This window comes from Meles meles, chromosome 11 (genome assembly GCF_922984935.1).
Source record: "Meles meles chromosome 11, mMelMel3.1 paternal haplotype, whole genome shotgun sequence".
NCBI classification, from domain to species: domain Eukaryota; kingdom Metazoa; phylum Chordata; class Mammalia; order Carnivora; family Mustelidae; genus Meles; species Meles meles.
Window position 1 is genome coordinate 32,695,269 of NC_060076.1, and position 14,348 is coordinate 32,709,616.

At 46.9% G+C, this 14,348-nt stretch overlaps 1 long non-coding RNA gene across 1 annotated transcript; it reads right to left on the reverse strand.

Moving 5' to 3' along the window:
- Window positions 1–734: 734 nt before the first annotated feature.
- On the reverse strand, window positions 735–5,219 carry LOC123952502. Its single transcript, XR_006820673.1, has 3 exons — window positions 5,092–5,219; window positions 2,500–2,651; window positions 735–919 (listed from the first exon to the last, which is right to left on the reverse strand). It is a non-coding gene; the product is annotated as an uncharacterized LOC123952502 (long non-coding RNA).
- Window positions 5,220–14,348: the final 9,129 nt, after the last annotated feature.

Consider the following 14,348-nt stretch of genomic DNA (forward strand, 5'->3'; position numbering starts at 1 on the left):
TATAAATATACAGAGTCAGATTTCAAGAAAGATGTGGAAGAACATATTTCTGCATGTTTAATATCTATCTGGGGGGGGGAAGAAAACTGAGATGTTTTGAAACAAGCCCTGTCCCCCTCAGTTGTGTTGCTACTGGAAGGATGAAGGCACAGCTGCATTTTGCCTGGTGGAATTTAAGGGTGGTCCCATTTATAATTCAAGGTACATACAGATGGCCTCAGTCTTACAATTGTTTGACTTATGTTTTTTTGACTCCACAGTGTTATGAAAGCAATGTGCAGTCAGTACAATAGAAACCATACTTCAAATTGTGAGTTTTGATCTTTTCCCGGGCTAGATGTATGGGGGATGATACTCTCTCATGATGCTAGGCAGTGGCAGCAAACCGCAGCTCCCCATCTGCCACTTGATTGGCGGGTAAACAACCCATACACTTACAATCATTCATACCCATGCAACCGTCCTGTTTTTCACTTTCAGTAAGTATTTGGTAAGTTGCATGCAATATTCAGTGCTTTATTATAAACAGGCTCTGAGCAGAGTAGTGCAGCAGAAGCGTGCTGGTCCCACAAAACCGGCTCTGCATTAGAAGATTCTGCCCAACTATAGGCTAATGTAAGTGTTCTGAGCACATTTAAGGGAGACTAAGCTAAATTACAATGTTCTGTAGGTTAGATGCATTAAACGCATTTTCAACTCGGGATATTTTCAACTGACCTTGGGTTTATCGGGACTTAACCACATTGGAAGTAGAGAAAGATCTGTAGGCTTAAGGCGGCGGGTTCCTTTACTACTCTGGCAGGGGCATCTTGTGTGCACATCTCACATTTTGCAACTTCTGCGTACATATTGGATAATATCCAGTTCACTGGAACCTAAAGATGAACGTCTCCAAAGCACATTTCTTCTGCACAAATGCCTGGAACCGAATGCATGTGAATATTGTTAATTTTGTACCTACTTCACGTGAGAAACCAGGTCCTAGAGGGCTGTGTTAGGGCTCTCATTTTGGAGTTAGGCCTAGAGGTGGGAACTGTGAGCTCAGGGGAGGGTGCAGGGCATCCAAATGGTCCCAGCTGCAGGTGTGGGAGGGATGGGGGTAGGACGCCAAGCCAGGCAATTCGCCTCCTGCCAGACTGTGTTTTGAGGGTTTCAGTCGTTTCCTTCCATTCAGTATGAAACGGTAGAAATAGCCAAGGGGAAGCCTCATGTCAAACCCAAGTGCGTCTTAAACTGTTTACCACAGCTGCAGTACAATCTGAGAGATTAAGACATGTGGAGACGTGGGGATCTTATGTCCCTGGCTCTACCAGGACTCAGCTAAATTAAAGTGCTATTCCATTTTCCCATGATCTACCCAAGTGTCCCAGAAAACACAGTCTCCAAAAACACATTCTCCAGACTGTCTCCAGAAGCTGGAAGGGGTACAAAAATCAGTGAGAAGCATCCCAAGTTTTGGTTTGGGAAGAAGTTACGAAGCTCATAGCACACGTCTTCCCGAGCCTGCTTCTCCAGGATGCAGGGATAATACCTCCCTCGTGGCGTGGTGGTGACAGAGTTCCTGCAGGCACCCGAAGCTTGCATCCTCATCTGATTCCACGGGCGGAGAAAGGGGAATAAACTTAGCTAGCTGACTAGAAAAGAATTTGCTAGAATAACAAAAGTGGGCAGCCTTTTGGGTGATCAAGAGAAAGCAATGACCGTTTAAGGCCCCAATTGCTTTCCAGCGAGGAGCCTTGCTCTGATGACCGCTCTGACGCATTCGGTTGTGCAAAAGGGGAACGGAGGGCTCAATAAACAACAACAACAACAAAAAAACAACAATGGTGAATTTGAAAATCTGACAATCCTGAAGGGAAGTGGACCAGGAGGGAGAGTGTGTCGGATGTTCTTCAGAGCCACTGTCAGTGTCTGGTCCTTGAACCCTCTGCCTTTGATATTTATGTGTATTATAGGCAAAGACTTCCAACTACCGGGCCTGCTTCCCTTTCCCTGAGCGATCTCTCTGGCTGCTGGAGCCTGCTCTGGCCACCTGGACCTGAGGTGCTGGGAGCTACCGCTGACCGAGCAACTCTCAGCCAGTGACTGGCAGTCAGCTCCCTCTCCCACTTGGTAGGAACGTGTAGAGACCCCAAGAGTCTCCTGTCCCCCGTGCCCCTTGATCCCACGGAACACCTCTGGCTCCTTGCCCCAGGGCTCCCTGTGGATGCTGCCACACGTGTGAGCCACCTAGCATGGGCTACCTGGAAGCCAACAGATATGGGTCTCTCCCTACTTCTCTCAGATGTCCTGTCCCAAGAGAGCTGTGTGTAAGGTGTCTCAGAAAGTGGTCTCCCAAGACTGATGTCTCTCGTCTAATGTATCTTATGGGCCCCTCCTCCTTCCGCGCCTCACTCCCCTTTCCTTCACCCCTGCTTCCTGGGACTGTACTCCCAAATGCCAGACTGACCCCCAAAACTACTACCTGAGAGCCTAGGGTAAGGCGGGGGCAGAGCTTACCTCTCGCTCTCTCACCCTCGTGTGTCGAAACAGAGTCTCTAGGTGGTTGTCATTTCCCTCTCACCAGGTCCAGTCAGCATGATGCCATCGACAGAGAGGACCAGAATCATGACCTGTGGCATGTCCAGAGGAAAGAGTCCCTGTGGGCTATACTATAATAGAGAACAGGAGAGTTAACACCGCTCTGGGGCAAAAAAAAAAAAAAAAAATGTAGATACCTAGTACTGTCCTTGCCATATGGAAGAAAATTGCTTTCAGTTTTCCCCACTGATGGGACGATCGTGACTGCCCCTGCCAGACCATGGTGCGCCCCAAGTGCCAAAGGCTGTGTTGATATATTCCAGTAAAGACACCACATCTGGCATGACAGCTCAAGTGAGGCTGCCACCTGGGCAAGTTTATGGCAACCCACTATTACCCATCACAAGCTATTTGGCTTTTGCAAGAGCCATGGAGGTGAATTAGTGGAAGTATAATGGGACTCATCACGTCTGCTACTTAAATCTTAATCGTGGCTCTAATCTCCGCCGTGCTTCCTGGGAGGTGGTATTGCTTCTTATTTACTCTTGAAGATGGAGAAAGGGTGGAAGTTTTAAGGACTTCCACTCGGTCTTTCCCACCAGGCTCCGTAAGTGTGACAGCAGCTACCTTATGAGGGGAGGGAGGAACTCAAGTGATTTCAAGGGGATTTCTTGGCCCCTCCATATTCCATACTGATGACATATGAAACAATCGAGGCTGTGATCTTGAAAGGAACTCTCTGACTGACTGAACTTGCCCTTGAAGAGAACATCTTGTTCTCACAACATCGGTGCCCCATATCCTAGCATGGGAGCCGATCTATTGGGAGGGCACGTGCAAACCTAAGAAGTACAGGCGTGGACCAGATTAGACAACCCTAGCATACCACTTCAAATCCTCCCATGTCACCTGTCTCCAGGTGGCCGTGTGCTCCAGTCACAGCCTTCACTGTGGCCATCACCTCTGCAAGGATTCCAGCCAACCATGCCTGCTGCCTGGCAGACTTTCACCTGGACTGGGTACCACCCTTCTCCTGCTTTGGGACCTCTCCTTCAATGCAGAAGGCTGAGACGCCACAGGATTCACTTAGTGCCCAAGCAACTTGGAAATGCAAAGGAAATACTGTGTGGCTGACTTTTGAACAATGGGAGATAGAAACCAGTAAATAGATATTTTCCCCTCCCTCTTCCAGATGAACCACCCTACAGATCAGCTTCTTAAAAGAATATCCCACAAGAGGGAGAAATCGTTTCCACTTGATGCCTCTTTAGTATCTTTGTTGTTCCTTGATTCTTTCCCACTTCCTCCTTCCAGGGATTGTACTCTGTAATGAATTAGTGCAGAAGTCTTTGCCTTGAACTTGAGTTCCGAAACCCAGGTTAAGACCGAGAATAAGAGCTTTAAACCAGTACCCACACAGAGGCCAGAAAGTCTGTAGATGATGCAGCCGGTGAAATATTTGTAGCCGGCTTGGCTGCAGACCCTTGGAGAAACTATGAAGCTAAGGTACAGCTTGTAGCTGTTTGCATTCCAGCAATGGAAACTCCTCCTGACTGTACCCTTCCTGAAGCCACAAGAACAGAAGCCTTCCATCAAGTTTGCCAAATACATAAATGCCTTGTGAAAACAGGATTTTAAGGACATCGACTGAGAGATGAATTCCATATCTTGGTCAACAGAATAGAACAAAGGCTGCCCACGTGGGATGTGCTGATAAGCCATCACTGGAACTTAGCAGGAAAAGGAGTTCGGCATCAGAGGTAAGCATAAGAACTTCAGCTTTCTGAGAACTTGTTTAGATATTGAGGGTGACTCTGACTTCTTCCAAAAGAAGCTCTGCCACAGAATGGCAGAGGCAAAGGTCACTTTCAAGGGACAGAAGGACTCCACCCAACATCTGACATGTGAGTCGCAGAGATATCTAAAATCAGACTCTAGGGGCTCCTGGGTGGCTCAGTGGGTTACCCTCTGCCTTTGGCTCAGGTCATGATCCCAGGGTCCTGGGATCGAGCCCCACATTGGGCTCTCTGCTTTGCGGGGAGCCTGCTTCCTCCTCTCTCTCTGCCTGCCTCTCTGACTACTTGTGATCTCTCTCTGTCAAATAAATAAATTTTAAAAAAATAAATAAAATAAAATAAAATCAGACTCTATAGCTTTAAATTCATCGATTGTCTCTTACTAAGTGTGTGGCCTTAGGAAAATCACTTAATGTTTCTGTGCCTCAAGTGTCATGAATTGCAAATAGTTACAGCGGGGCACCTGGGTGGCTCAGTTGGTTAAGCATCTGCCTTTGACTCAGGTCATGATCTCAGGGTCCTGGGATGGAGTCCTGCATCGAGCTCCCCATTTAACAGGGAGTCTGTTTCTTCCTCTCCCTCTGCCCCTCCCCACCACTTGTGCGCTCACGCTCGCTCTCTCTCTCTCTCTCTAATAAGTAAATAAAATCTTTAAAAAAGAAAAAAAAATGTTATAGTAATATAGAGTGGGCACATGGCAGTCACTAAGCAATTTTCTGTTTTGCTATTATTTAGTGCCTTTGTCTTTTCAATATAAATAAAAGCCCATACTTACTGTCATAGAATATCAGATCTAGAAGGAGCACCTAGGTGGCTCAGTTGGTTCGGCATCTGCCTTCAGCTCAGGTGATGGTCCCAGGTCCTGGGATCGAGCCTTACGTCAGTCTCTGCTCAGTGGGAGCCTGCTTCTCCTTCTCCTTGCTGCTCCCTGTTCTTGTACTCTGTCAAATAAATAAATAAAATCTTTAAAAAATAGAATAGCAGTTCTAGAAGAGTTCTGAGAGACTGTCAAGCCAGTCTCTCCTCCTGCCCAGACAGAGAAAGAGCTTGCCCAGGGCCACAGTTAATCCAGGGCTAAGCCAGAGCCAAGTGCCCTAACCCCTGTCCAGTGATCTCTCTTCTTTGTGGGGCTCCTGCCAAGTTCCCCCATATACCCAGACTCAAGACCATTACAAATCAGAAAGATAATAAGAAATGAATGTTTCACTCTCGTGAGACGTCCACTTTTCTAAGGGCCACCCTGGAGCATTTCGCTCCTGCTACTTTGCATTAGTCAGCCTTGGTCCAGACCAGAGTTGTTTTTTTTTTGTTTTTTTATAAAGATTTTATTTATTTGATAGGCAGAGATCACCAGAAGGCAGAGAGGCAGGCAGAGAGCCAGAGGAGGAAGCAGGCTCCCTGCTGAGCAGAGAACCCGATGTGGGGCTCGATCCCAGGACCCTGGGATCGTGACCTGAGCTGAAGGCAGAGGCTTTAACCCACTGAGCCACCCAGGCGCCCCCAGACCAGAGTTTTTTAACCTGCGGCCCACACCATCAGAATTATTTTGTGGGAGAATGCTAGAAATGCAGCTTCTGAGCCTCTACCTAAAACTTTCCGAATCAGAATGTCTGTAGGCAGACCCTGGGAACTGGAATTTTAAGAAGTTTCTCTGACCCACCTTCTGTATACTAAAGTTTCATTGCCATTGGCCTGAAGTTTCAATATCTCTATTTCTCCTAACACGTGGTTCCTGAAATTTACCTTGGCACTATGTGCATTAGGACACTTCCCAGTTGAAATATAACCCCATACAATGATGTATTTGCCATATCTAGCTCTGACAGAGTGGGGAGCTGCAGCCAGCGGGAGAAGCAGGCTCCCCGCTGAGCAGGGAGCCCGACATGGGGCTCAATCCCAGGCCTGGGAGCATGACCTGAGCCCACCGAATCACCCAGACGCCCCCATTTCCAAATTCTTCATCAGCACCAGTGAGTGGAAATATGAAACACGGAGGGAACCTCTTTGTAAGCATTAGTCATCTGCTCTCAACCCCACTACTTAACTTACAAACTCTCAGGGCTAAAGTGAAAACCCCAGGGACTTCTGATGAGCCAAACTAGTCTTGCTCTGTTTCCCAAAGCCAGATGCAAACCATTGCCCATTACCGAGGCCTGCGGTTTTCACAGGGCCCTGCTCTGAGGTTTTCACAGGCCCTGCTCTGAGGCTCGTGTCCCATGTGTTTTGCATCTCCCCCTGTGGTGGGGAAACGGAGGGATCCTAGCCATTCAAAGGTTTTTACCTCCCAGTAAAACCTTTACACTCCCCGGGGCAGTGGAGTGGTGTGAGCACTGTGATTCAAGCCAAGGGAGCTTAACGGACTGTTTGTCACCTTCCTGAACCAGAGCCTGTTGCCCACATTAGATGGGCAGCCTGGTTCTCCGAATCAATTCCTCACTTCCCTGCTCTGCAAGCAGGCCAGGTTCTAACATGCCCGAAGAAGGGCAAGAATAGATGCCGATCATCAGGCCAAGGGCAGGGCCAGGCTCCAGGAGTGGGGCCTGTGACACTGGTAGGCGGGGCCACCAACCACCCCTTAACCACCCGCTGACCACTGACAACCCTCCCAAACTGAATAATCAGACACTTCCCTCCCACCGCGTCCTCTAATATTCTTAACACACTCTTACCTGTCATCGTATCCACATATTCCTTCAAAGTGGTTGAGAAGACGCCATTTTCAGAAAAAGTGGCCTCCCCCTGCCTCTCCGTGGACAGTCCCTTCTTATCTTGGTTTATGTTTTCTCCACTTCCTGGATTTAGTGACTCAGTGTTCTCGCATGTACAGTCATTGCGTAAAGACCACACACTCGCCTCGCAGGCCCCTGGTGCTGCCCAGGTCTGGACGCCCCATCGCTCCCCCGGCTTCCTGCACCGCTCCAGGCCCTGAGGGGTCACGACCCTTCCAGGCCTCCCATTCTGAAGGACCTGCGAGATTCCAGGTTTCGCCACCAAAAAGTAGACAACACAAAATGTTGGCTGGCACCGGCCCGAGCTGATCTGTGTTCTCACAGGTAAACAAGACTATGACGACCCACCGAGGTATGGGCCTTCATGGCTCCCTTGCGGCTTCTCTCACACAAGCCTCACGGGAACCTTGGAGGTGGCAAGGCACCTCTTCTTCCCCCGACCTCAAAGAGAAGGTTGAAATTCGGCAGGGTAAGCAGCTCACTCTCTCAAGTTCAGGGGGTCAAGAAAGAGCAGAGCGGACATTCGAGCCTGGGTCTCCTGGCCTCACTTCTCACTTCACTCCCTCCCCTCAGCAAGGTGGCCAGGCTTCCTCCAAAGCCCGGACACCAACCCCTCCGCCTCTCCAGCAAGACAGCTGAGAGATTCTCACTTTCCCAGAAGAGGCTGTGGGAGCCTCACAGAACTTCCACGGGCAACGGGAACTTCTCATCACCACGTGCATCCAAGGAAATCCTGACAGGCCTTGTTCACCACGTCAACATGGCGCTTCACAAGTAACATGTGCCAAGAGGGACTATGGCTGATGTGGGTACCTCGCTGTTTGCTTGGGGTGGGCCCATGGGACCCCCGATTCCAAGAGCTGCCTGTGGTCTGCGGGTCAGGAGGAAGAATCCGAGGCGGCATTGGTGTCTTCAGCCCAAGGAAGTAGCAGCACACTAGCTGTAGCCTGCAACTGGGAGGCCAGGCCCTGAACCCAGAGGACAAGAGCCCCTCATCTGGGGCCGTTTTGTGAAGAAGCAAGTAGCTTCTCCACCGCAGAAATTCCTGGAAGAACTCAGGTATTCCGCCTAGAGAAAATAGCTGATGGGTATGCTGATCGCATGAGCCTTCGAGCAAAACGTTGGACAGTGCTGTGTGGGCTCTTTGTAGAAAAGCTCAGCAGTGTAAAACATCTCATAAGAGATTCTCATCACAAACAAAACAAGAAGCAACTTTTAAATTGTTTTCATTTAAAAGGGCAAGCTTTCAATGACTTAAAAAATGATCAGAACCGCCCTTTGCCCAAAGTTTTACATACATGTGTTACAAGGGATTTTCTTGAAGCCAAATTTCCTTTTTTTGATGTTTGTGAACCTCATGAAATGGAACACCTACCTTCTTCAAAAGATACTTTGAAGCCATAAAAATGTTCATACACTTCGACTCAATAATCCCCTTCTGGGAAGCTAGCCTAAGAAAATACCCTGAAATATGGAAAAAGCCATATGCAGAAAAATATTCATCAAAGAGTTGTTTAGTGAAAAACTGGAAGCAGCTCAAATATTCAAAAAAGGAAAGAGAGGATGGTAAAGTAAATTATGGTATAAGCCTTGAAGAAATGTTCTATAACCATTAAAAATGATGGGTATAGAGTTTATGAAGGACCACAGAAAATACTTACGATAAAGTACTAGGTGTGGAAAGTCTTGAACAGTATTTGCATACATGTGACTTGTAAAAACAGGAAAGGAACATAAAAATATAGTTGTCACTGTGTCAAAGTGGTAGGCATATAGATTTTCTCTTGTTTTCAGATAGCTGTAATATTATTAAATCTCTTCCTTTTCAAAAATTTCAATCCCTAAAAAAAAAAAGTGTGATGGGCTGTGGGGACAGTAGATACTGTTCATGCTTTTTTTTTTTTTTAAAGATTTTATTTTATTTATTTGACAGAGAGAGATCACAAGTAGGCAGAGAAGTAGGCAGAGAGAGAGGAGGAAGCAGGCTCCCTGCGGAGCAGAGAGCCCGACGCGGGGCTCAATCCCAGGACCCTGAGATCACGACCCGAGCCGAAGGCAGCGGCCTAATCCACTGAGCCACCCAGGCGCCCCTATTCATGCTTTAAGTAGGAAGAAATATTAGTAGATGTCAGGGGTAATTAAGATGGGGAAACTACCCATCTCAGTGCCCAAATTATTGTTTTTAGAATGCTTTCATGTTTTAGAAAATAAATATATAATACATGCAAAAGGCAGTTTTGTTCAAGGCTCAAACCTTGAACCGCCCAAATTATATTACTGCAGAAAGCATTCAGGGTTTACCGTCTCTTATTTCTGTGTTTTTAGGTTGCTAGGATCCACTTACAAGGGGCTTCTAGTCAAGGAGCCTGGAAATGATACTTCATATCTCTCTACATTTTTATTTCTTCTGTAGGACTCAATATGCCATGGCTGTGAGTGTTGGACTCAGAAAATAAATCTCAATTTCTCCCTCCACCATCCAGGACACTTAGAATAATGGAAGAATTGAAAGGAATTCAAGTTCATCTGTGTATAAATCTCCTGGGTAGGAGCCCATGTCATAGCCATGTGGGTGGGGTGTTGGACATTCAGCGTCCTGGGAGTGCCATGGAAGTGTGAACCTGGAGTCAAGGTCCTACCTGGGGACAAGATAAGGTCCGTGTGCAAAGGTGAAAACAGACTGCAAATCCAAATCCAAATCCCTAGGAAAATACAAACTGGAAATGTAAATCAAAGGAACATAGTTCTTAACACACTTTTTTTTAAAAGGAAACATAAAGACACCTGTTCCAGTTATCCATTGTTGCACAACAGACGATCCTAAAATTTAGCAGCTTGAAACAAGCACCAATTTATAGTATTTCATGATTTTATGGGTCAAGAATTTAGGCAGGGCTCAGCTGGGAAACGCTTTTGCTCTTCATGGCCTCTGAGGGCACTCACTGGTACTTGGCTGGAAAATGAATCCAGAGGCTCCAAGCGTCCCCTCATGTGCCTGATGCCTGGGGTGGCTGGCAGAATGGGCTCAGCTGCAGGTGTCAGCCACAGCTCCTACACTGAGCTTCTCTGGTATGGCAGTCTCTTGGGCAAGGTTGGAGCTCTTACGTGTGGGTGGGATCTCCTGGAGCAAGCATTCAAAGATACCTAGCCAAAAGCTGCAAGGCTTTTTGCAACTTGGCTCAGAAGTTCCAGAACATCACTTCTGTCACAAACTGTAGTTTGTCAACACATCATTAAGTTCAGCCCAGGTTCAAAGGCAGGGAATTAGACCCCACCTCTCAATGGGAGAGATAGCAAAGAATCTTTGTCCATCCCTGGTCTACTGCAGCATCATTCTACGTGAACGAGACCAGGAGGGAAATTGCAGGGAGCAAGCGGACCAAGGCACAGCGATGGAGTTCATGCGCGTATGCATGGTGATGGTGCATATGGGTACCACACTTAGTGGTACCACACTTAGTGAAGACAACTTGTCAATATGTACAGAATGTATAAAATCAGAGGAAGGCCATGGGGATTCACCAAGAATTCACTTGCCCTAGAGCTGGGCTTTCCCAGGGCTGGCTGCCACTGGCTTCACCTGGGGGTTTTCAAAAATACTCCTGCCTGATCCCACTCCCAGACACTCTGATGTGCATGGTCTGAGGCACCGCCAGAGGCAAAGGGATTCCTAGAAGCTTCCCCAAGTGACTATAGCGTGCGGCCAAGACTGTGAATTCCTGCCACGGGGCTTGTGATACTCCTCATAAAAATCAAGTAAATGACTAAAACCAGCTTTTTCCTTATTGCACTTTAAGGCCAGATGCCACTGGATAGGGTCTTAGGGTCCAAAGATTTGGGAGCTTAAAGAAAAATTTAACTCCTCAGACACTAGGGTCAACCCTGGAATGTTGTCACATGTTCAGAGCTCAGAGATTTTGCCAAGACAGATTTAAGTTTGCTTTTTTTTTTTTTAATCACATGGTGAATAGCTCTGTGTTGTTTCCCCCTTCCCCTTATTATTTTGCAATGGCCCATGTTCAAAGACTTGAAAAATTGAATGTACCATGTCCCCTTGATATAGATGTCTAAGAATAAGTTAGAAAACATTTGAAATATATTTAGAAAAAAAATACCATTTTGTACTACAAGGATTGAGGGTCTATAGAAAGACGCCTTTCAGAATAAATGTCAGGCATTCTTTTAGGATGAATAAGTCCTTACAGAGGTCCCATGGCAACCAGTCAGTTCATCCTCCAATTCGACTCATAACTGCTCATTGATTCTGTGCGAGGCCTTCTGGAATGGGGTTGGCGCTCCAACACACCCCTGGATGACGTGGAAACTCGTGATCCAGTCCTGGGAAACTGATGCTTTCTTTTCTTTCACAAACCCAGTGGTGTTTGCTCAGACTTCTCTTTTTTACTCTCTGAATCTTCACGCCCGGAGGATCTGATGAGCAAGGGTTGCAAAGGAAGAGGCTTGACAAATAGTGCAATGGTTCTCCGAGTGCTGTCCCTGGACCAACAGCATCCGTGCCCCCCGGGGAGCTCATTAGAAATGCAAACTCTCCTATGCACACAGCAGACCTACTAAATCAGTAATCTTGGGGTGGGGCCCAGACATCAGTGTGTTAACCAACCTTCCAGGAGATTCTGACCCACTAGAGCCAGGAACCACTGATTAAGCACACAGAACACGAACAGACTGGGCTTCAAATGCCAGCTCTCCAGCTTACTTCTTGGGTAAGTCACTCCACCTCCCTCATCCTAGTTCCTCATCTGTAAACTCAGAACACTGGCACGTCCCACTGTAGGGTTATTTGAGGATTTAGGGAGTGGATGCAAGCAGACAATAGAACACTGCTCTTTGCAGGGTTAGATAGGTGAGGCACCTGCCGTGCTGGGGGTACCTCTGTAAATTCTGCCCCCATGGGAGATTCACTCAACTCACCCTAGTACCAGCCCTGGTTCTTGATATTCCAAAAGTGCTCAGTAAGTGGCCGCTAGTATCATATTACTGAGGAATCTGAGGTGTCATCCATTTTTGGGATCTTGGTCAGGCAGAGTTCCAGAGTCAAGTCTTTGAACAGTTTGGTGTAGAGGAAAGAGCACTGGCTTTGGAGTTCACAGGTCCAAACTCTAGGAACATCAGCTGAGTAGGGAGGTGCAGACCAGCAGCAGAAGAGGAGCAAGCCTAGTGGCCTACGATGGGCTCCTCCCACTGGGCGGGGCTATTTCTTCCCCTCTCCTTCCTGGGAGAAGGCAGAGGCCACTCTTGAGTTTGGACTCTCCCATCCATGATCGCTGGATTTTCTCTATCCATAGGCACTGACAACATCCAAGATCCATTCCTGATTGAAAGTCTCAGCAAATTAGGGATAGAAGGGGAATAGGAGGTCTCCTTTATCTGTTCAAGGGCACCCACAGAAGAACCCACTGGTAACATCTTCCTTAATGCTCAAAACTGGCCCCTCCCCACCTTGGATCAGGGACAAGGTGAGCATGTCTCAATGCTGCTCTCAGAGGTACCAGAGGTTCTAGTTAGTGCCTTAAAGCAAGAAAAAGAAATGAAAGGCATCCATATTGGACAAAGAAGTAAAATTGCCCAAATTTATGCACTGATGCCATGACTGTCTGTAGAGAATCTGATGTAATCTTCTGCAAAGCTACTGGAACTAAGGAGTGTGCTCAGCAAGGTTGCAGGATACCAGATCACTGCACAAAAGCAACTGTATTTCTATATACTAGTGACAAAAAAAATGGATTTTGAAATTAAAAAATATTACTTACAATAGCATAAAATGTACAAAATGCATGGGTACAAATCTAGCAGAAGATGTGAAAGGCCTGAAAACTATGGAATACTGCTGACGAAATGAAGACCCAAATCGTGGAGAGAGAGCCCATGACCTCATCCAAAGTCACCAAGACTTACATCTCCGTTTTCTTCTTAGTCTTCTAGTTTCAGCTTTTACATTTAGGTCTTTGATTCATCTTGAGTTAGGTTTTTTGTTTTTTGTTTTTTTAAGATTTATTTATTTGAGAGAGAACACAAGCAAGTAGGGGAGGGGCAGAGGGCAAGAATATCCAAGGAGACTCCTCTTGAGCCTGGAGCTCAGTCACCACCCTGAGATCATGACCTGAGCTGAAACCAAGAGTCAGATTTTTGACTGACTGAGCCACCCAGCTGCCCCTTGAGTTAGTTTTTACATATAGCATGAGGGAGAGAACCAACTTCATTCTTCTGTGTATGGATATCCACTTGTCCCACTACCATTCGTTGAAGACCCTATTCCCCCAAACTCCATTTCAATGGTCTTGGCACCACTGCAGAAAATCAACTGATCATAAAAGTGAGGTTTCTTTATGGACTCTCAATTCTGTTCCACTGCATGGATGTCTACCTTTAGGATAGTACTACACCATCTTGATTGCTGTAGATTTGTAGTAAGTTTTGAAACTGTGATGTTACTCTTTTTCAAGATTATTTCAGCTTTTCTGCATTTGGACAACTGATCTTTGACAAAGATATCAAAGTAGTTCAGTGGAGAAAGCATAGTCTTTCCAACAGATAGCATTCCAGAACAATAAGACGTCCATATGCCCTTGGTTTTCACTCTCTACTTCCTGCTACCCTTGCTTGTGGCTCAACCCCCGTTTTCTGAAATGCTTCTATTCTTCCAGAAGTCGTTTGCTTACGTCTTTTCAAAAACATAAAATTTAATTAAGTTTAATTCAGTTAAAGTCTTCTTAGTCTGTGCTTTCTCTTTTTGCAGGCTGTGACTGATCTCCTCATTCACAGATTATTTTGGAAATCTGGGAGCATGAGCGGCTTAAAGAGAAAGACTGCTGAGAGTGGGGGGCGGGCAGCCTGTGAATCTGTCCTCGGTGCCTTCCCTAGACAAATGGCCCTCCCTCCCCTGGCTGGCCCAGGGAAGGGCCTGGGCAACCACAGCTACCAGGACTCGGGCACCTGCAGGACCAGCAGGCATGGGGCAACTGCTCTCACTTAGTTTCTGAAGGAGTAAAGGCCTTCTCAGCCACTTTGTCCATTAGCATAATGTGTGTCTACGTGACATAAATCGAGAATTTGGTGCACATGATGTCCAGCCAAGCTGTACAAACAGGCCTCAGAAAGCCCATATCTGGCCATCAGTGGAGCAGGAGTACCAGGAGAGTTCTGTGTAGCACAGAGTTCTCACAGTGTGCCCCCCCCAACCCCCAGCCATCCATCAGCAGCATCTGTTTCACCTGAGAAACAAATCGAAGAATCACCTTCTTAGAAATCAAATTCTCAGACCCCTTCCCAAATCTATTGAGTC